This window comes from Halichoerus grypus, chromosome 11 (assembly GCF_964656455.1).
Source record: "Halichoerus grypus chromosome 11, mHalGry1.hap1.1, whole genome shotgun sequence".
Lineage (NCBI taxonomy): Eukaryota > Metazoa > Chordata > Mammalia > Carnivora > Phocidae > Halichoerus > Halichoerus grypus.
This window is the reverse complement of record NC_135722.1, coordinates 63,669,491-63,690,945: the sequence shown is the minus strand read 5'-3', so window position 1 is coordinate 63,690,945 and position 21,455 is coordinate 63,669,491. Positions and strand designations below refer to the sequence as shown.

At 36.8% G+C, this 21,455-nt stretch overlaps 1 protein-coding gene across 8 annotated transcripts in view; it reads left to right on the top strand.

The window, feature by feature from the left end:
• Positions 1-21,455, top strand: part of DLG2 (discs large MAGUK scaffold protein 2) — a 2,206,895-nt gene that overhangs the window by 361,933 nt on the left and 1,823,507 nt on the right. The gene's annotated exons all lie outside the window — the stretch shown is intronic.

Here is a 21,455-nt window from a genome sequence, read left to right as displayed (position 1 = left end):
TCATCAATCAGCATCCACAATGAGAGTTCCTGTTGGGATATTTCCTTTCTAATCTTTGAGAATCCTCACTCCTTTATGTTGGCATATGCAGCTGAGATGCATGTTTCTACTTCATCTTTACCTATAAGGTATGCTCTACCATCTGCTCCTCTTCCTCATTTTAACCATAAAGCTTCTTCACTTAATTTTTTTTTTTAAATCTCCATCAGTGTACCTCATGGCTACAAGAGTAAAAACTGGCAGCAAAATGACATTTGGCTGCTTCCTACTCTTCTTGGGGTACAGTGGGATTTAGTGAGGCTGCTCAGGCTCTTCTACTGGATATTCCTTTACCAGTGTTTTTATTTTATTCTCCTGTGTCCTATTGGTGCCAGGGAACTTCTTTAAAGACTTAGGAATGAGAAAAGGATGCAAGTTGAAGTGATTTTTGGCAAAGTTTCCTTTTCTCTTCGTTTATTCTTTTTCTCTTGCTCTTTAACATGAGTGTTTTGGACAGAGGTGGAGTGGGTAACTGGAAAGAAATATATTCCATTTGACTGCATATTCTTTTAAATCTTTCCAGTCTTACACTTGGATGATAGCTTTTGAATTTAAAAACAAGAATATGGTGTCTGTGCTCTCTATTGTTATGTCCTCTGGAAGCCTCTAATGCAACAATTCAAATGTAGGATGGTTAGGGTAAAAAGGATATGCAAGGAAAACCCATTATTAATAAGTCACTCTGTCCTTCTGCAACAGATGCAGAAAGATTTGCTGCTTTGATGGAAGATATCCTGTAACTTGAATTTTAATGTCTGGTTTGCTGCAGGAAAATTTGCTATGAGGAAAAGAGGATGGTAGATAGAAATCTCTTAATTAGCTTTTAAAAAACAAGAAAGTACAAATAAAGTGAAGCCTGAATATCAACCACAGTTTTTTCCCCCAGTTTTATTGAGTTATAATTGACATAAAGCGCTAAGTTTAAGGTTTATAGGATAATAATGACTTATATATATTGTGAAATGATTATTACAATAAGTTTAGTTAACATCATCTCATATAGTTACCAAAAAAAAGAAAAATGAAAAATGTCTTTTTTACTTGTGAATGAGAACTATTAGAATTTACTCTCTTAACAACTTTTCAAACATGCCGTACAGCATTGTTAGCTATAGTCGTCATATTGTGCATTATGTTCTCAGTACTTTTTAAACTTATAACTGGAAGTTTGTACCTTATGAAAAGTTTGCTTTTAAATATACTTGTGGGGGTGCCTGAGTAGCTCAGTCGGTTAAGTGTCTGCCTTCGGCTCAGGTCATGATCTCGGTGTTTTGGGATCAAGCCTGAGTTGGCCTCCCTGCTCAGTGGGGAGCCTGCTTCTCCATCACCCTCTGTCTCCTGGCTTGTGCTCTCACACTCTCTCTGTCAAATAAATAAATAAAATCATATATATATATATATACTTGTGAAAAATTCTGCATATCTGACCTCTCAATCCAACTCAGTAGTCTGATATTTTTTACTATGTGGTAATATTTCTATACTTTCAATTTTTGCTATAAAATAAGTTAGAGGTGGTGGAAAACTGAGATTGGGATTTTATCACATGTACTATGACACCTCATTGTATTTAACATAATTTTAAGTGATTTGTTTTCTTTTTTTTTTTTTTTTTTAAGATTTTGTTTATTTATTTGAGAGAGAGATGAGATAGAGAGAGAGAGCATGAGAAGGGGGAGGGTCAGAGGGAGAAGCAGACTCCCTGCTGAGCAGGGAGCCCGATGCGGGACTCGATCCCGGGACTCCAGGATCATGACCTGAGCCGAAGGCAGTGGCTTAACCAACTGAGCCACCCAGGCGCCCAAGTGATTTGTTTTCTACTGCCCTGTCTTTAAACAGTGTATTTGCAATCGAGATCACTTTATAAAAGTAAGGTCTTTAGCATTTCTGGTGAAACATAGACATACAGTGTCACTCCTTTGTCAAAGCCTCCCAGTGTCTTCCCACTCAAGTATAAGCTAAGTTCCTTGTGATTGCCTGTAGAGCTCTACCAGTCATGACTTCAGTTATCTCTCTGATTTAATCCTACTGCTCTACTCCTCACTCACACCTGTCTGGCTTCCCTAGTCTCCTCACTGTTCCTTAAACACATAGAGTCTTGATTTCTTTGACTTGCTTTGTCCTTCAGGAATAGCCTGAAATTCTGTTTTTCTAGATATCTGCATGGGAGGGTGGTGAACTCTTTCAAGTTTTTAATGTTACCTTTTCAAGTGAGTCCTACCCCATTGTATTTAAAATAACCTACCCAGCACTCCCTGTTACCATTCCTTGCTTTGTTTTTGTTCAAGCACTTGTCATCATCTATCAGAGAAACATTATTGCCTAGTTGTTAAGAGAAAGCACTCTACAGTCAGACCCTTTGGCTTTGAATGCAGGCTCCACGACTTACTGGCTGGGCAACTTGGGTAAATTATTTAACCCCTCTAAATCATAGTTTCTACCTCTAAAATGGGAATCTTATAAGAATTAAATGTCTATATTTGCTCTCTCAATGAAATGTAAGCTTCATAAGGGAAAAGATTTTTGTCTATTTTATTTCCCTTTCCTCAAAACCTAGAATTTTATCAATCATTTGTTGAGAATTTTAGTTCTGTTATTTTAGCTTATAGCATTTTTTCCCCCTAAGAACAAATATACTAAAATTAGCTCTACCTTCTTAGCTAGGGCCATCTTAATCTTCCATGAGAGCCTGCTGTATTTTTAGAATAAATGCATGGTACAAGTGACAGCTGATGGAATGACTCACTCATCCATTAATTCTTTCATTTTAAATATTTATTGTTGAAGCTACTATATTTTGTTAGGCTCTGTGCTAGATACATTCATTGGGAGACACTAAAATTAAAATATATTTTTCCATTAACCTTGACCTCAAGGAGTTAGCTTTTTAGTTGAGAGTCTGGACTTTTTTTTTTATTATTATGTTATGTTAATCACCGTACATTACATCATTAATTTTTGATGTAGTGTTCCATGATTGATTGTTTGCATATAACACCCAGTGCTCCATGCAGAACATGCCCTCTTTAATACCCATCACCAGGCTAACCCATCCCCCCACCCCCCTCCCCTCTAGAACCCTCGGTTTGTTTCTCAGAGTCCATAGTCTCTCATGGAGAGTCTACTTTTAAGGATGAATCTGTGAGGATGGTGACTGAAGCTCTGACTTTGTATTCAAACAAATTGTGGGTTTATATATGTCACTCCTGCCATTCGTGAACTATATGACCTTGAATAACTTATTCAATCATTCTAAACTGTAGATTCCTAATCAGTAAAGCAGGAATAATATTTGTACTTATTTCAGAGGGCTTTGAATTCATTAAGTGAGATTTTCTAGATATGTGCTTAATGTAGTGCCTGACACATAATAGGCACTCAGTAATTCTTATCTGCTATCATTATGGCCTTAACTGCCTTGAAGGATGCATAGGGTGTGTTGAAGTAGGCAAAAAGGGCATTTCAGGCAGAGAGAACAGCTTGAATTATGTCAGAGTAGTGATGAGGCATGGGGTACATGTGGGAAATTACTAGTTCTGTTTGCCTGGAGTGTAGAACACATTAAAGTAGGTAGGGAAAGTAGGAAGATCAAAGTTTGGTCATATAATTCTTCACGAAGTAACCCCTGGTAACACTTTGACATATTTCCTTCTATCATCTTTTTTTATACAGCATAAGTTTGTGTAAAAGATTGTTTATTATAGAATTGAGATTAGAAATACAGATAATACTAAACCTCTATATAGTGCTACTATGCGCCAGACACTGTTCTAAATATTATACATGTATTTAATTCCTATTGCTTTCCTACTGGGTCTTTCTAACAGATCTGTGATTGGTTTTAAGAAAGAAAAGAACAACAGCAATAACAATAACTTACTTTGAAGTATTCCCAAGATAGTATGTTTCTCCCTGTATAAAATAATCCTGGTTTGATGCTCCAAAGCTGGTCATTTGGCAGTACTTCCCCAATAGTCTTCTTCTAATATGATTATGTCTGATTCAGTCTACTTCCATTTTTATAATGGGAGTTATTTTTTGGAGTACAGATTTCTTTAGAACTTTTCTGTTATTAAAAGGGGAAAGGAGAAGTTGCCTAGAGTATGTGTTATCCATTACAAAGATTTTTAGAATTAAGTTTATGTTCTTCTATATTGGTTGTCCATCTGACTCTTATTTGGTGGTATAGTCTTTCCATATACCCACTTTCCAAGAAGATGGAGGGAAAAACCTCTTTTTCATCTCCCCAGCCCTGCCTCCCTCTTCCCCTCTCCCCCACATTTCCAGGGGAAAGCTTTTATTTTATTTTTATTTATTTTTTTAACTTAATTTAATTTTATTATGTTAGTCACCATAAAATACATCATTAGTTTTTGATGTAGTGATCCATGATTCATTGTTTTTGTGTAACACCCAGTGCTCCATGCAGTATGTACCCTCCTTAATACCCATCACTGGGCAACCCATCCCCCCACCCTCCTCCCCTCTAAAACCCTCAGTTTGTTTCTTGGAGTCCATGGTCTCTCATGGTTCATCTCCCCCTGTGATTTCGCCCCTTTCATTTTTCCCTTCCTTCTCCTAATGTCCTCCATGCTATTCCTTATGTTCCACACATAAGTGAAACCATATGATAATTGACTTTCTCTGCTTGACTTCTCCTAATGTTCTCCATGCTATTCCTTATGTTCCACACGTAAGTGAAACCATATGATAATTGACTTTCTCTGCTTGACTTATTTCCCTTAGCATAATCTCCTCCAGTTCCAACCATGTTGATGTAAAAGTTGGGTATTCATCCTTTCTGATGGCTGAGTAATATTCCATTGTATATATGGGCCACATCTTCTTTATCCATTCATCTGTTGAAGGGCATCTCAGCTCTTTCCACAGTTTGGCTATTGTGGACATTGCTGCTATGAACACTGGGGTGCATATGGCCCTTCTTTTCACTACATCTGTGTCTTTGGGGTAAATACCCAGTAGTGCAATTGCTGGGTCATAGGGTAGCTCTATTTTTATATTTTTATATTTTATAGATATATTTTATATCTATCTATTTATATCTATCTATATCTATATCTATATCTATATCTATATCTATATCTACATCTATATCTATATATATTTTGAGGCACCTCCACACTGTTTTCCAAAGTGGCTGTACCATCTTGCATTCCCACCAACAGTGTAAGAGGGTTCCCCTTTCTCCACAACCTCTCCAACATTTGTTGTTTCTTGCTTGTTCATTTTTGCCATTCTAACTGGTGTAAGGTGGTATCATAATGTGGTTTTGATTTGAATTTTCCTGATGGCTAATGGTGATGAACATTTGTTCATGTGTCTGTTAGCCATTTGTATGTCTTCTTTGGAGGAGTGTCTGTTCATGTCTTTTGCCCATTTTTTTGACTTGATTATTTGTTTTTTGGGTGTTGAGTTTGAGAAGTTCTTTATAGATCTTGGCTATCAGTCCTTTATCTGTAGTGTCATTTGCAAATATCTTCTCCCATTCTGTGGGCTGCCTCTTTGTTTTGTTGACTGTTTCCGTTGCTGTGCAGAAGCTGTTTATCTTGATGAAGTCCCAAAAGTTCATTTTTGCTTTTGGTTCACCAGCTTTTGGAGATGTATCTTGAAAGAAGTTGCTGTGGCCAATGTCAAAGAGGTTATTGCCTATGTTCTTCTCTAGGATTTTGATGAGGTCTTTCATCCATTTTGAGTTTATCTTTGTATATGGTGTTAGAGAATGGTCGAGCTTCATTCTTCTGTATATAGCTGTCCAATTTTCCCAGTACCATTTATTGAAGAGACTGTCTTTTTTCCATTGCATATTTTTTCCTGCTTTGTCGAAGATTATTTGACCATAGAGTTGAGGGTCCATATCTGGGCTCTCTATTCTGTTCCATTGGTCTATATGTCTGTTTTTGTGCCAGTACCATGCTGTCTTGGTGATCACTGCTTTGTAATATAGCTTCAAGTCAGGCAACGTGATGCCCCCAGCTTTGTTTTTCTTTTTCAACATTTCCTTGGTGATTTGGGGTCTTTTCTGATTCCATACAAATTTTAGGATTGTTTGTTCCAGCACTTTGAAAAATATCATTGGAATTTTGATCGGGATGGCATTGAAGGTATAGATTGCTCTGGGTAGCATAGACATTTTAACAATGTTTATTCTCCCGATCCATGAGCATGGAATGTTTTTCCATCTTTTTGTGTCTTCTTCAATTTCTTTCATGAGTGTTCTGTAGTTACTAGAGTATAGATCCTTTACCTCTTTGGTTAGGTTTATTCCAAGGTGTCTTATGGTTTTTGGTGCTATTGTAAATGAATCATTTTTCTAATTTCTCTTTCTACAGCTGCATTGTTAGTGTATAAGAAAGCAACTGATTTCTGTGCACTGATTTTGAATCCTGCCATGTTACTGAATTGCTGTATGGGTTCTAGTAATTTGGGGGTGGAGTCTTTTGGGTTTTCCACATAAAGTATCATGTCATCTGCAAAAAAGAGAGAGTTTGACTTCTTCTTTGCCAATTTGAATACCTTTTATTTCTTTTTGTTGTCTGATTGCTGTTCCTAGGACTTCTAGTACTGTGTTGAACAATAGTGGCGAGAGTGGGCATCCTTGTCATGTTCCTGATCTTAAGGGAAATGCTCTCAGCTTTCAGGGGAAGGCTTTTAAGGCAGAGGGAAATGACCAGCATCAGCCTCTCTGCTCAATCCTCTGTCTATAACCTACGAAGAAAGAGACTACTCTGTTGATATTAGAATTCTTGGGTGTGGGTTGGGAGTAATTATTCAATAGGCAGGGCTTCATCCCTTCAGACTGTCAGAAAGTCCTAGAGAAGAAAAGATCCCTGGTATTTTTGGCCCTATAAAGCTGAAAGATCTAAGATCTCCAACTGAAGATCCTATTATTTAAGCTCTCCTTGCTCATTGTCTGAGTCCATTTTTTATAGTCATAGCTTATGAAAATTGTCATTTTCTGGCTGATTCACCAAACTTCAGTTCTTAGAGAGGATAATAGCATGCATTTGTTAATTTATTCTATCAGTATTTATTGAGTTTATATTATATGTCAAGTATTAGATATATATCAACAAATAAAACAAATATTTCTGCCTTCCTGGTCCTTATATTCTAGTGGAGGGAACAAACAGTAAATAATTATCAAAATTAAATAAAGTATATAATATGTGATGACTGGTATGGGAAAAATAAATCTGGTTGAAAGGCATTAGGAATGCTGGTTACAAGAGGTAGCAATTTTAACTGAGTGGTCATTGTAGGTCTCAATGACAAGCTGATACTTGAGCAAAACTTGAAGGATGTAAGGGAATTATCCATGAGATTATCTGGGGAAGATCATTCCAGGTGGAGGGACTAGCCAGTATATAGGTCCTCTATGGGGAGCATACCTAGTATAGTAAAGAATACTGAGGGCAAGTCTGGCTGTAGCCAAGAGAACAAATAAAAGAAGAATAGAAGGTAAGTTCCAAGAGATAAGAGGGGGCCAGATTATGTACAACCTTATAGGCTATTGGAAGGATTTTATTTTGAGAGAAATGAGAAACCATTGGAAGGTTTTGAGCATATGAATGACTTGGCCTGACCTTCCCAAAAGGCATGCAAAATCTCTTATTTTTAGAAATGAGAAATATTTTATTTTTACCTGGATTGGCTTGACTCATCATTAGTTTTCATAGGCTTCTTTATTGTAGCTATATGTTTAGTGTATATTGAAGTGGATAGCAAGGACAATGGGGTCATTGTTTTGGATTCTGTGAAGTCCCTATAGTGTGCCTCCCAATGATTGATTTCTCTCTTGAAACAAAATCAGATGAGTTCCCAAAGAAAAATGTTGACATTGTTTAATAGTATGTAGTATTAAAGACCTGGAGATCAAGGTTTAGACTTTTCTTGTCTTGAAAGAAAATGACATTTACCTGTTTGCATTCATTCTGCAATCATTTTAAATATAAGCTTCACCTGCTAGTTCTTAAAATTTCATTTTAGGTACCTAGAGGGAGAGATCTCTCTTTTCACTTCATCAGCATATGTGATAAAATTCTAACTGCTTAACTTAAATTCTGATTTGTAGAAGGTTTTTAGAAAATGTAAATCAAAAAGGTTTCTGTTGCTTCCTTAGAGTATTTTTACCTGTAATAGGCCATTGATACAACAAGGTGGCAGCAGCAAAGTCGTAATAGAGCTATTCTGTGTTGTTGAGGTTTTGAAGCAAGATGGAAAATATTCACTCAGCCTTTATTTTAGAAATATAACAAAGATATTACTTGTTTTAAAACAAACAGATAGGGGCGCCTGGGTGGCGCAGTTGCTAAGTGTCTGACTTTGGCTCAGGTCATGATCCCAGGGTCCTGGGATGGAGCCCCGCATCGGGGTCCCTGCTCAGCAGGAAGCCTGCTTCTCCCTCTCTCTCTGCCCCTGCTTGTGTTCCCTCTCTTGCTGTGTCTCTTTCTGTCAAATAAATAAATAAATAAAATCTTAAAAAAAAAAAACAAAATAGATAATCCAAAGTTTGATTTTTTGCCTGTTTCTAAGGTATATTTTCCTGAGCTATAAGTGATTTATCTCTCTCTTCTTTACTGTTCTATATTGAGGCATATATCACTCTCCTACTGGCTGCCAAAATATATTAACTGATTTGTAGCTCCCAGTTGTGGTGAGTTTTTTGCTTAACTATCTTTTATTCTTTTGTGAAAAAAATGGACATAGCATCCTCCCCACTTCTGCTTTAAGAATTTATATATATTAGTCATTTTTTTCCACAGAGCTTGAGTTGCTGTGCTGAAAGCTGCAATTCTGACTTGGTAACAAAAGGAAAGCATTCTTTTATTACTGAACAATTATTGAACCATGTTGCAGTAGCAGCACTGGGCCAGGAAGGAGGTAGCTTGGCATAATGCGAAAATGAAGAGTCATCTGAGAGCTCTGTGTTTGAATTTTGGTTTTTCTATATGCTAGTTATGTGGCCACAACCAAATTTCTTAACCTCTCTGAACTTCAATTTCTTTATTTGTAAAATGTTAAAATAATAATAGTTACCTCATAAAATTGTTCTGAAGGATGAATAATATGTAAGGTATGTAAAGTGCTTAGTACAGTTCCTGAGTCTAGTAAATATGCCATAAATAGCAGCTATATTGATAATGATCTTGTGGAAAGTACTTCCAAATCTCTGAGTCTTACTTCCATCACCAGTAAATGGAGAAAAAAACTACCTGTTGGGGAGAATCAAATGTAAAAATGTATATAAGAAGGCTTTGAAAACTGAATTTTATCAAACTGCATTATATTAGAATGTATGGTAAAAATAGGATTTTATCTCCCTATTTCATCATTCTTTCCTGGGAATTCAGATCAAATATCAGATGGGAAAGCAGTTTGCAAAGCAAAAGCATTATGTGAATGTAGATAATCTCATCATCATTATTGTATAGCATGCAAATACCTTCCACATACCTGTTGCTGTTACTTGGAATCTTTCCATGGATATTTTGGTGGGGCTGAAGAAGAGAAAGAATAATTAGTAGACCCTGGTAGAATGTACATGCCTGATGTAGGGCAGTATCATACTGCTGTCAGTAAGCTTTTGAATGAGCTTGTCAGAGCTCCATATTGACATTTAAATAAGAGCAGTGCCTTTTTTTTTTTTTTTTTTTTTTTTTTTTTAAATTTATGCTTGTTTGAGAGAGTGGGAGGAAAAGAGTAATTAGGTGGCCCAGGGGACCTGGGTGATGGTGGGAGGGAACTACTTGATGATGAATGGGAGTGAATTGGCAGAGACGTGGAATAGAGAAAAGAGGCACAGTCATGGAGGGGAACCTTAAAGCACAAGTGAATGGTCTCAAACAAGCTTTAACTACTACTTAATTTTTTAAAATTACTCCAGCCTGGCAAGAGGCACAAAAATTAGGTCTTATAAAGAATGATGAAACTGTCCTCCCTTCCACTCCCTTCCCTTTTCTCCCCTTCTTTCCCCTCCACTTTCTAACACTTCCCCTTCCATTGTCACTTATAGAATATCAGCTATGTGTCATCATCTTTGTGTGGTATCTTTAAGCCACCACGCACCTTTGCACACATTGGCTGGTGTGTAGAAGTGAACCTCAGGAATGTGGTCTTCTTTCCTAGCCTCAGTTCTGCCCAGCTGTCTTTGACATGTTCCTTTCACTTGGTGCCTTCTTCCAATCTTCTAGTTCCTGACATGGATACTAATCATTTTCTTTTCCTTGGACTTGATATCTTTCTTTATATCAGTTGCCAAGATGAGGAAGACCAAGGCTCTTTATTGGCTACTTATACTTAGTAGGAGGAACAGTGTCTCATATATACAGACCATTATATAGTTTAAAAATATAACTTATCTTGATTGATTCTCAAAATGGCTTGGTGAACCAGATAGAGTTGATTTCACTATCCATATTAGAAATGAGGAAGCTGGGATAAAAAACTTGTCCAGGATTATATTGTTAGAAAGTGACAAGAGTCAGGGGTTTGACTTTAAGCCAAGAATTTCTCCACTACACTCTCAGAGAAAAAGGCTAATTTTCACTAAGAATATTAGGGATGGTTTCATGGCCATGTGGCTTTGGCACTGGGCTTTGCATGATGCTTAAGACTTGGGTGGAGGAGACAGATATTCCAGGAAGAGGAAACTGTGTGAGCAAAAGCTTGGAAGAGTAATAAAACCTGCTACTTACAAATGAAGTCTGGGCTAGGGACTTTTAATGTATTACCTCCTAATCTCCATAGCAATCCAGCAGGTAAATATTTTATTGATTGATTGCTCACCTTGTTTTAAATAGGATTTGAGATGGTAGGTAGGTATTATTTTTAATTTGCAGAAGATGAAACTAAGCCTCAGAAAAGTTGAGTAACTTGATCAAAGTCACAGAGTAAAATGTGCTGTCATGGGAATTAATAAACATGTGCCTGACATCCCATGGCCCTTCCTAGGTAAAATGGGACAGTCTTTATGAATAGTGAGTAGTTAGTAGTCAGTAGTCAGGTTTAGCAGACAGGGGAGCCAAGAGTTATAAGACTGATTAGGTGATATCAGCTGCCTGATTGAGAGCTTTAATTACAATATAATAGAGTTTAGACTTTGTTCTTTAGGCAGTTGTGAGCCATAGAAAGTTTCTGTGCAAGGAAGTGGCATTATCAGCTCTGCTGAGGAAGATTAAGCTGGCAGCATCATACATGATAAATCAGAGAAGGGAGAAACTGGTGGCAGGGAGACCAATTAGATGGCTGTCATACTAGGAGATACTCAACTGGGTACCTGAAGAGCTATACATTATCCTTCTTGAGGATACTGAATAGTGGATTTTTCTTTGCAAGTATCATTTCTCATGGATACTAACTTGATTTACAAAGAGGAAATTTAGGTTAAATTTTAAAAATACACCCAAACTAACTTATAAAAGAAAATTCTGATTGCAAAATTAATTACCTAAGGAAGCCTGTAACTTACAGAGCTGGCGGTTACTTTGCTGAGGCTAAATGTTAGCTCAACATTTATCTATGAATAATTTATAGTAATATTTTTCTTTGGAGTACTGTAGCTAACTTTCCAATAATACGATCCAAAATCGTGAGAGTACATTAGTTTTCTACCTACTACTGTTCAAATGTAATGAGATTGGATCACATTCCTGTTTACTAGAAATATTGGACCTCAAAGGATATAATATTGAGACGGTGAAAAAAATTTAACTATAAAATTCCACTAATGCTGATCACTTTGAAATTTCTCTAAGTTTGACCTTCCTCTTCATTTGCAATGTCACTGGTCTAGTTCAGGCTTTCATAGAATTTTCCCGAGAGATGTGGCAACAGGCTAACTAACCTTAATAATCTATCTGAACTCTTTTACCTCAACCTCCACAAGCCAACAGTTTAAAGATTACCTATTGATCTTCATTGTTTACTGACCGTTGTTCCATTTCCTTAGCATAACATTTACTTTAGCGTAGCCTTTATAATCTGGCCCAAACTTGAGTTAAGTCTTACTTAAGCCTTGTTCTTGTTGTTTCTTCTGACTGGAATATTTTCCCCTTAGTTTTCATCTGGAAATTTCCTACTTAATCTTTTGAAGGCCTACTTGTTTATCACCAATCTTCCAATCACCTAGAACAAATTCTTCCCTCCTATGTGCTGCTCAAAGCCTCTGAGAGTGTTCATCGTATTGTAATAGAACTAGTTGCTCAGGTGCCTCACTTGTTAGATTGAGAGTTTCCTGATATCAAGTATTATATTTATTCATGTAGCCGTAATATGGTTCGGAGCTTGTTAGGCAGTAAGTATTCGATACATGTTTATTGAGTGGGTGATTGTAGTTACCTTGACGTCAGAGAAAAATATACTGTTTTGCTAAATATATATGTATTGTATAGAAGCATGTCTTAAAATCTCCTGGTTGACCCTGGAAAAGGTTTCTAGTCCTAGGTAAGATTCCGAAGGAAGTTGTTAGAAGTACAGAAATGAGTCATGGTTGTCCATAGCTCATTCTATCCTTTAACGTAATTATTATGTGGCAGAATATGGGACAATTATGGGCTAACTGATGTCATATAGTTCTACAACCTTCACTGTGTATCAAACCTTATTAGCACATTGTATTACTATCAGAGTCAGAGATGCTACTGGGTCAACGGCAGTCTTGGAGAGAATGGTTAGGCTGCAAGGATTAGACTGTATCCTGTTGTAGACTTGATTTGGGTTGATTGCTTACCCATTTTGATAACATTTTCTCTTTTAAAAATTAATTTTTTGCCATTTTAGCAATTATGCAATATTACATTCCTATTCCTTATTTAACAGGCAGAGAGAATCCTGGCAAAAAAGATAGAGGAGACTTCACATTCCATAAAGTTTTGCTCCCATAGAGAAAGGAGCTTACATTATATGGAAGTCAATGCAGTTCTCAAAATATTATGGTGAGGGGGTGAGATTTGTTTATATGGTGGAACTATCAATAACTTGATAAAAATGTAACAATGAAAATGTTTCAAAATATCTATACTTTACAAATAATATTGTAATTATTTATTACAATAAATACTTTAAGTATTTATTGAATACTTACTGCCTAACAAGCTCCGAACCATATTACAGCTACATGAATAAATATAATACTTGATATCAGGAAACTCTCAATCTAACAAGTGAGGCACCTGAGCAACTAGTTCTATTACAATACGATGAACACTCTAACATGATGTGGTGCTGCCTATATAGCAATACAATGGATCTAAGGAGGTCTACCTGCTTTAGACCCTGTCCACGGTGGTTTTATATGGAAACCTCAAGAGGACTTGGTATTCTCATCCAGAAGTATACAGTGCTCCCCCAACCCATTTGCGGGGAATTTGTTCTAAGGCTCCCAGTGGATGCCTGAAACCACAGATAGTACTGAACCCTATATATACTATGTGTTTTCCTGTACATATCTGTGATTAAGTTTAATTTACAATTAGTCACAGTAAGAGATTAACAATAATAATAACTAATAATATAATCAAACAATTGTAATATTATACCATAATAAAAGTTATGTGAATATGGGCTCTCACTCTCACATATACACGCTCTCAGAATATTTTTATTGTCCTGTACTAATCATTCTTCTCCTTATGATGATGTAAAATGATAAAATACCTACATGATGAGATGAAATGAGGTGAATGACATAGGTATTGTGACATAGCTTTAGGCTACTACTGATCTTCTGAGGATGGGTCAGAAGTAGGATTATCTGCTTCTGGGTGGTGATTGATTGTGGGTAACTGAAACTACAAAAAGTGAAACCATGGGTAAGGAGGGACTATTGTACTCTTCTTGCTTTGAGTAGCTTAGTTTTTTCTTTTTCCTTTAGGAAGCCTGGCACTTTTCACATTGTGTTATAATTATTTGTGAGCAGGCTAGAATTCCCCTACAATATTATGGAACCAGGAACTGTGCCCTATATATATGGTTTATGTCCCTTTGGCACTAGTCCAGATTCCTGCATCTAGTAGCCAATCAGTAAACATTTGTTGGATAAATAAATGGATCATATTATTGTCTTATCTAAAAGGACCATAGTTTTCACACTATATAGACATGTGGGAACAGGGATAGTTGAAATTGGGAGTGTTCCAGAAATTTTCAGATCTATGATTATACAACTTGTAACATTGTCAAAGAACAGAATCAGATAGTAGTTCCAGGGTGTTTTGGGGACTAGAAAATCTATTAAAACACTATTAATTAAACATTTTCTGAAATGTTCACAGACATTACTATTCTCAGTCATAATTTCATTATTACTTTAGTAAATATGATTTATTTGTAGATATGCAGCTATGATTGAAAGTAAATAACATAAGATCATAGCTTAACATATGAATAACCCTGTGTTACTTATTTAAGGAGGCAAAGTTGTTTTGTTTTGACATTTATTGTTGTCATCCTCCACAACCTGATGAAAAATGAATCAATGAGTATAATACCAGATATTATACCAGCAGAAAACCTGAGTTCTCTTGTATAGAGTCTATAAGAGTGAGTCATAAACCCAAAGCCATTAATGCCTCAAGTCATTGAGGCATTTCTTAAAACTAATTTCTTAAAGAAATATGTAATACAAAATCATCATGAGATTTCTTTTTGTTGATGTATGGTGACTAACATAGCATAATAAAATAAAATTTAAAAAAGATTTTATTTATTTGAGAGAGAGAGTGAAAGAGAGAACACGAGAGGGTTGGAGGGGGTGCAGAGGGAGAGGGAGAGGGAGAAGACCCCTGCTGAGCAGGGAGCCTGATGATGTGGAGCTCAATCCCAGGACCCCGGGATCATGACCTGAGTCAAAGGTAGACGCTTAACCAACTGAGCCACCCAGGTGCCCCAAGATTCCTTTATAGTACTGGGATGTTCTATATGTCCACTTGGCTCGGCTATAATACCCAGTTATTTAATTAAACACTAATCTAGATGTTTCTGTGAAGGTATTCCGTACATGTGGTTCACATCCATAACCAGTTGATTTTAAGTAAAGGAGATGAGAATGTTGGTGGGCCTCATGCAATTAGTTGAAGGCCTTAAGAGCAAAAACTGATGTTTCCCAGAGAAGGAATTTTGCATCAGGACTGCAACACTGGGGCCCAGGGTGGCTTGGTTGGTTAAGTGTCTGCCTTTGGCTCAGGTCATGATCCCGGGGTCCTGGGATTGAGCCCCGAGAGGTGGGCTCCCTGCTCGGCGGGGAGCCTGCTTCTCCCTCTCCTGCTCATGCATGCACGCTCTCTCTCTGTCAAATAAATACATAAAATCTTAAAAAAAAAAAAAAAAAAGACTGCAACACCAATCCTGCCTGATTTTCCAGCCTGCTGGTCTGCCCTGTAGATTTTAGACTTGCCCGCCTCTATAGTTGCAAGAGTCAATTCCTTAAAATCAGTCTCTTTGTCTCTCTCTTTCCTATTGGTTCTGTTTCTCTAGAGAATGCTGACTAATGTAAGCACTAACCCATTTTAATAATAGGTAACACTTATATAGTGCTTGTTATGTTCTAGGAAGTTATTAAGCATTTTACATATATTAAGTCATTTAATTCCCATAACAGTTATACAGGAGAGGTATTACTATTACTCTCTTTTTACAGATGAATGAACAAAGATGCAGAAAGTTTAAATGATTTGCCCAAGGTCAAATAGCTAGTAAGGAGAAGAGCTGGGATTCAATTGTAGGCCATACATTTTCTAAACCACCCTGCTGTATACTTTTCAAAATAATAGATTGTGTTCCTGGACACAAATCACAAAACAAAATAGATCAAGAGCAGAGCTTCATTTAATTCTTTTTCTTCTCTGTATGTGGTGGATTTGAGGTTCAAACTGGTACCATTATACATGCTAGTGTCCTATCATTAGCACTGTCATGAACCTTTGACATTTATTAAGCCTATTAACAATACACCAAACTCTTACATGCACAATCTCATTTAATTCCCTCAATCCTGTGAAGTTGTGTCTACTATATATTTTACAATGTGGTAGAGGATTATGAACTCAAACTCAATTTGCTTTGACTCCACAATATGTGGTCTTGAATCTTTCTGTCTCTTGGGGTATCATGGAATCCTAAGAATTTTGAGGAATCTTATTGTTCAAATAGTCCAAGGACTTTTCCAAAGCAGGATGTTTTCTGTTGAATCCATTTGATATTCATCCAATCTTATGTGCAATCTCTCTACCATTGCAAAAGTCTGATCAGGTCATCTAAATGTTAGCTAGTAGACTAAGGACCAGATTAGATGTATTTTTTGAGGCAGTCTGAAGCAAAGAGTGGGGTAGGGCTGGAGTTTATTTACAAGGGAGGAGTTGGAAATCGGGAGACTGAGTAACAAGATGCAAATACAATTGCAACAAAGAAGTAGTAGGCTTATAAAAGAAAGGATCTAAGTAAGAACTAGACTAGATTAAAGCAGATACTTGCTTGGGATACTTTAACAGGGCAGCAGCTTCATGGCTGGAATATCAGGTCATTTTAAACAGAGTTTGCTGTTTCCATTAAGGGTGTGTTCTAGCTGTTTGAAATTTCTCCCATAGATGGAATAAAAGTATGCTTTCCTAAAATTCTACCCATTAGTTGTAATTCTGCAACATGGTGCAAAATACATTCTTTTCCATCAGTTTGAAAGCCATCAATTATTCCCTTATTCTTTTCCCAGTCTTTCTTACCAAGTATTTATCTGATATGTAGGCATCACATGGAGCTTTTTGAGAGACATTAGCAGTTCCAGTTATGTGTTATTTAAAACATTAAGTAAGAAAATAGGGTGATAAACAGTGAAGTATCTACTCTCATTGTAATGGTGCTAACTGAAAATTATTGGGAAGAGGCTTTCTGAAAAAGGGATGATAACAATTCAGTCATGTTTAGTGATGGCCCAGATATCTAAAATAAACTATCCTACTTTACTCATGAGGAACATGTCAGTAAAACAGAAAAAGAGCTCTGAGGAGCCAGAACCAATTCTACACTCTCTTAGAAATTTGTCAGGATTAAGTAAAATAATGCAAATAAAGTACTTAGCACATTGCTTGTCAGTAAATATTCAAAAAATGAAAGTTATTAAATATAGGGAACAAATTGGTATTGGCAAACACATTCATACTCCTAAGGAATGAAATCTGACAGCTTGATAGTAAAAGAAGGCAGGAAAAGAAAAGTAAAATGCAAAAAAAAAAAAAAAAGAAAAATATAAAAAGCACCATAGTCTGAGACCATTTTGTATATGGTAAATTCACTGAAACAATTATTCTATAAAGAAATAGCTAAGGTTCAAAGTAGTTTAAATTGTTTTAAGTGTGATTGCCTTCAGAGGAAATAAATATGCATATTTTAGAAAGGCTTCCATACAAAATAAAAACAAAAATTTTATCCTAAAGGGTTAAACTAATATGTGGAAAATTCCTCTTTTAAAAATGACTTGTTTCACATGGCTCCAGATAGCCAGGCATTTGTTTGGCTTGGGTTGGTTTGGTGTTACTGTGTCAGATTATTTGACAACATTCATTCAACATACATTGATTAAATGCTTTGTACCAGGATCACTGTTGGTTGTTCTAGGGGATATAGAAATGAGTGAGACCACGAGGCCAGATCTTTACCCTTTAGAAGGAAGACCCATATCTTAAGCACCAATGTAGCTTGATATCAAGTGCTAACATCAGGATGGATACAAAATTTTATGGGAGCACAGAACAGGTTTATTAAATATGAATTATGTAACTGCTGCCAAAGGAAATCACAAAAAAATATTATCTAGAACTGAAAGTTCTTGCTCTTTAGAACTCGTAGGACAACACTAAATGACTTTGTTTCCTAACATTTCGCTGGGACTGTGGTAAAATGACTCCGTATAAGGCAAGTATTTCTTCATCACATTGATTGGTTCAGAGTAAAAGAAAGGAAAGTGTGCATAAGAAACACTTAAGTAGTCATTTCTTCACTCTATCAACACATTCTTCTTGAGTGCCTAGAGTTTCTACTCTGTGCCACATACTAGGGATACAAAGATGAATGAGACTCCATTGTATGTATTGGGAGTCAGAGTGATGGCACATAGGTGTTCAAGCCAGATGGACTAGGATAGGAATTCTGCTTCCCCTACTTACAGCAATGTGTTTTGAACATGCCCTTCTTACCCAGTACAATGAAGATAGAAATATTTGTTTTGATAGTTGTTTGGAAGGTGGAATTGTAAACGTAAAACACCTAATTTGTTTGGGTTTTGGCACATTGTATGTGCTCAATAAATGGAAGCTATGTAAATGACAGTGAAGTTCATAGTCCACTGGGGGCATGCAGATATACAGGCCGTAATATAATATGATTTGTAATATAATATAATAAATATAATATAATATAATATAATATAATATAATATAATATGACATATAATATGTCACAAAATAGGGATTGCCCAAATTTGCTGAGTAGGAAACGAAGGCTTCTCAGAACAGGCAACTTGAGAGAAGTCTTGAAGTAAAGGCAGTAAACAGAGTGGGAGTAGTTTTGAGGAGAAAGAGTAGCATTTGGAAAGGCATAGCATTTGAGAGAGAGCATATCTTTTTTTCTTTTTTTTTTTCCCCTAGGAGCTGCAAGCGTCTCAGCATGGCTAGGACATAGTAGAGCATGGTGCAAGGTTAAGACTGGAGCATAGACAGAATCAGACTGTTAAGAAGCTTGCATCCATCTCTAAGGATTTAGGCAGTGGGAAGGCATGGGAAAATTTTAAGCACAAAATAAAGCAGAAATTCAATGGCACTAGTCTGGACTGTTGGGAAACTATATCCATGAGGTATAAAAGAAAGTACTTTCCCTGTGAAGAAGCCCTGTGGCAAATACTGATTTTAGGAGGGAAAGATACCTAGCACCATGTAGTGTAAGAAGGAGCTGCATTCTTGGAGTCCTTGGCAGATTCCATGTGGATAAAATGCTGCAATCTTGGCTTGGCTTTGGTCTTTTTAGCTAAAATGGAGCTCTATCCATAGCCGTGGCCATCAACAGTCATTATCTATAGCTTTGGTGAATATAGTACAGCAAAGCTGAGTGCTAATCACTTTCAGACAGAAATGTACCTAATGATAGAATATGACTGGCATCCCAAACACCTGTCTTGTTGATTAGTTACCTCTTGAGGCAGCTTCCATACCCTTGATGTTGCTTTGAAAGGAGAGATTCACAGAAGACAAGAATAAACAAATAGACACTGAGTTATGAAATGGAGTTTCATCGTAAGCTCTGGTTTGGTATCCTACTGAGGTGGGTAGTAGTATGGAGTTTGGAGCTCTTCTGTTTATACTAAGCCTAAGGCCTACATAAAAAAGCTGGCTGAACTACTTTTTTGGTATCTTTGTTTTAGGCCTTTATCCTTATCTCAGCCCTTGAGATGTTACTGCTTTGATGATAAGAGGCAGGATTAGATGAACCTAAGGGAAAAATTGTCAAAGAAAAGAAAGTATTTCTCCATAAGGCCTATAACATCAAGCTTAAGTTGTACATTTTTACTTCCTTTGTCCTGAGACTAATCCCTGGCTTCTGCTTGGTTTCTAAGGGCCAAGGGGAAAGAAGAAGGTCTTTCTCTCAAGAAGGTGGAGATTATAGGCTTTTTTTTTTTTTACTGCACTGTATGTATGAGATGAGAGACTCTAAACACAGTGAATCCCCCAAAGGGAAAACCTCAAGAGAGACTTTTTTTTTTTTTCCCTATTCTTAGGGAAAAAAAATTTTTTTCTTCATTTATTTGAGAGAGAGCGAGCGAGTGCACAAGCAGGGGAAGTGAGAGAGGGAGAAACAGGCTCCCCGCTGAGCAGGGAGCCCAACATGGGCTTGATCCCAGGACCCTGGGATTATGACCTGAGTTGAAGGCAGATGCTTAACCAACTGAGCCACCTAGGCGCCCCAAGAGAGACTTTAAATAAAAAGGCACACAGCATTTGGATCCACTAGCATTTAACCCCTTCCCTCTGCATCCCACCCCTACCATGGCCCATGTGGGTTGGGGTGGGACTGTGTCCAGTGTGAAGAGATTGATGTGTCCCAGCCTCTGGTTCCCTCCCATCTAGCGATCAGTGTAACAAAAAAGTGATGGTCCCTACTTTATTCAATGCTGGTCAGATGTTGTGGTCCTTTTGGAACCCTTAGGAAGAATGGAAACAAACTTGGGAGCATTTGAATGAGAGAGACTAGGAGGTCCAAAAGACACAAAACCATGTCCATCTCTTGCATAGAAATGTGTATGTTGAGGGCAGAAATTGTATTTCATTCATCTCTATGTTCTATAGCAGAATGCCTGGCCCAGTGTAGGAACTTAATAGATGAGAGATGTTTTTTAATGAGTGAATGAGTGAGGCAATGAATGAATACATATAAGGAATTTAGAATTTTAATTGTTATGGATGCATAAACCAAAAAATAATATCATGGGGACAAGAGAGTCTTGACTTTTCATGTGGAAGAAGATCCTCAAAGGCTAGATCTAGAAAAAAGTGTTGAGGTTGTGTGGAGGCTGGTGGTATAGGCCCAATGGAAGAAATAATCGTCTAACAATCAATTTTATGATACTATAATAATGGGTATTCTATTCAAAAAATATCCATTAAAAGACAAGAAGTAGAATTTTATTGACAGTGGTCACAATTACACAACATAAGGTAAAAGAGAGATGCACCTGCGTGCTTATATTGTGTCAAGCTTATTTAAGGATGTCACATGAATTCATGGTCTTTAATCCTCACAACTATGTGGGGGTCTGTTATTATCCCCCTTTTAATAAATCAGGAATCTGAGGAAAAGAAGTTAAATAACAGGCCAAAGTTCATATAGCTCTTGGTGGAGGGAGGATTCAAACCCAGAAATATTTTTTCTAGGGCCTGCAGTCAGTTAAAGGAAGCAGAAAAAACAGAGAATCAGTTTCAGGCACCTTAGCACAGTGTTCACTGATATATTCATTCATTTATTCATTCATTAGTTAAAAAAATATTTAAGGGCCTACCTGTACCAGATATTATGTTAGATACAGGGAATATATAAATGAATATAAAACATTTCCTACCCTTAAGGGCTTATCTTCTCAGTAGCTGTGAATGTGTCAGATATGCCTTAAAAAATAATGGGGGGAAGGCTAATGTGAATATTTTTTATTATTATTATTTTTATTATGTAATGTTAATCACCATACATTACATCATTAGTTTTTGATGTGCTGTTCCATGATTCATTGTTTGCGTATAACACCAGTACTCCATGTAGTACATGCCCTCTTTAATACCCATCACCAGGCTAACCCATCCCCCCAACCCTCCCCTCTAGAACCCTCAGTTTGTTTCTCAGAGTCCATAGTCTTTCATGGTTTG